The sequence below is a fragment of the Vigna umbellata genome, chromosome 4 (assembly GCF_029865625.1).
Source record: "Vigna umbellata cultivar VRB3 chromosome 4, Vumbellata_1.0, whole genome shotgun sequence".
NCBI lineage: Eukaryota > Viridiplantae > Streptophyta > Magnoliopsida > Fabales > Fabaceae > Vigna > Vigna umbellata.
The window spans coordinates 20,668,837-20,671,381 of NC_142168.1; the positions used below are offsets into that span (position 1 = coordinate 20,668,837).

The 2,545-nt window shown below is 37.9% G+C and overlaps 1 pseudogene; it reads right to left on the minus strand.

Annotated features, from left to right (window-relative positions):
• Positions 1-932: 932 nt before the first annotated feature.
• LOC148199505 (uncharacterized) lies at positions 933-2,545 on the minus strand (annotated as a pseudogene).

The window sequence follows — 2,545 nt, forward strand, 5'->3', positions numbered from 1 at the left end:
GTTGCTCGTGGCCGTGTGATCATTCACAAGGATGATGATCACCACGCAGAGGTTGATGGAGAAGTGCATACCTAAAGAGAATATACTAAATGACATTTAAGAGAATGGGAAAGAAATTAAAAATGGAAGAGATTAAGGAAGAGGAAACTTATGATTTGAAGATGCGCCACTTGAAGGAAGCTCCAAGATAAGTATCAAAGAAGGACCGCCACTTGCTTGAGCAAGATAAGGTCTGCCCAAAATAGGGACTTTGGAAACAGAATACTATCTCAAAGAAGATTGCTAAAGTGCAAATCAACTCAAAATTCAATTGATTCAAGTTAAGGTACAAAAAGGAGACCCCTAAGCCTTCTTATATAACCTTTGGAGTGAGCTAGGATGCAAGATCTAGGAGATGTGGGACTTATGAGTGTGGAGGTCATCCAGCAGCTGCTGCAGTTCCTCTAGGGACTTTTGAGTCCCACATTGCTCAATTCTCTCCACTCCAAAGGGTTTATAAGGAAACTAGTTCTCCTACAGTTCAAAACATGAAAACTACCTATGCTACCTAATGCTACACGCCTAGGACGCCCATTTCCTCTTCTTTTCTTTTTAAGACCAAGCCATGGAGAGTCCCACATTGCTTGTTCTTAAAGAGAAAGAAGAGTTTATAAGCGTTTATTCACAAGAACTAAGAGAAAGAAATGAAAGAGGCAAATACACGCCTATGAAACTATTCTACTCTTTTTTACGCTTGTTCTCACTTTGAAAGCTCTTCATTGTTGCCCCATTTATGATATATCATCCCCCAGAGGTTGGAGAGGATTCAACCTCGAATCTTGAAAAACCTGCAACAAAGAGAGATTAGTGACTTATTTCGTGTATAAACCAAAGCAACTCCTCCTGGATCAAATGTCAACCTGTAAAATTCATTAAATATTTTGTGAATGAATTTATGTTGACTAATCAATGTATATAAACAAGTAATTGTAAAAGAAAGTCTCCTAATATTTTTATTGCATTTAGTGGTGAAAACTAGGAGACCATTTTTAGAGAAAAAATTATTTTTGTCTTGAGTTGAATGGAACTAAAGGGGTAACACTAACTCATGATATGTTTCACAAATATTTATGGAATAGTTGGAAAGAAGGAAAGAGGGAGGTGAAAGAGTTGTGCAAAATATTTTTGGAACAAAGAAAGAAAACTTAGTAAAAGGAGAAAAGTATAAGGATTGAAAAACTCCCCTGTCATGGTTTAGATCTATTTGAATGATGGGAGTCTGTGGTGCCTTCAGTAACACTTCCCTTTATACTAAGACTTTGTCCTTCTCCATTTCTCTCACGAGTTCTTCTTTTTCTTTCTTTTCTCTCTCCTTTCTTTCTTTTCTCTTAGTCTCTTCTTTTACTCTCTCCTCTTTTTCTTTTCTTTCTTCATTTAAACAAGTAAGCATGACCTTCTCTTTGGCATCACTTGATGAGGAAGAAGAGCTATAGGTTGGTGAAGTTAAGGAAGAGGTAGACTCATTAGTCATAATTACTTCACCCTCAATGCATGTTGCCTTTTTGGTGGGGCAGGCAGAGGCTATATGACCATGTCCTAAACATTTAAAACATTTAATGTGACTTGGTCTAGAAGGAGATTTAGGTGGGGAAAAGGAATGGTTAGAAGGAGAATGAGGAAACGATTTGTTAGTGGGCTCCTTAGAAACATCCTTGGTTTTATCCTTTGATGATGAGGATTTGTAGAAAACATCTCTTGAAGATTTGGAAAATTTGTTGTGACAAGCTTCTTTTTTCAAGAGTTTCTTCTCTACTTTCATGGCTCTATGAACCACTACATTTAAAGTCTCATCATCATAGAATTCAATTATATCTTGGATGTTGCTATTAAGTCCACTAATAAATCTAACTATTTTTGCATGATCATTTTCTTTAAGGTTAGTATGATGTAGGAGCACTTCGAGCTCACGAGCATACTCCTCCACACTTCGTCTACCTTGAGTAAGCCGTTGGAGCTTAATCAAGAGGTCCCTATGGTAGTATGGAGGGACGAAACGTTGGTACAAAATGTCCCTGCAATGTTCCCATGTACTCGCGGGTGAGGCCATGGTTAAGTATCTCCTATTTAGCCATTGTTTGGCGTATCCCTCTAAAGCTAAACAAGCTAACTTTACATGCAAAGGTCCATTTACAGTATACAAATAAAAAATTTGGTCTACTTTAGCTATCCAATCTAGAAAAATAAACGGCTCGTCTTCCCCTTTGAAAGTAGGCAAATTCAACTTTGGTAGTGTAAGGCCTTGGTCCATAGCTTTATCTTCTTGATGCTTCTTTGGTGAGGGAAGGTATACATTTACGGTTCTAGCTTCTTGCTTCTTCTTGTAGGAACCATGATCATGACCATGAGGTTGCTCCTCTTTTGCTTTCGCGTCCTTGTCCAACCGTTTACTAATAGAGTCAAGTTGATGTTGCATTTGTTGAAAAGCCTTCATCAAATTAAATTTGCTAGAAGCACTTCCGTGATGACTACTTCCAGTGGAAGAAGAGTGTCTTGAACCTGCAGACAT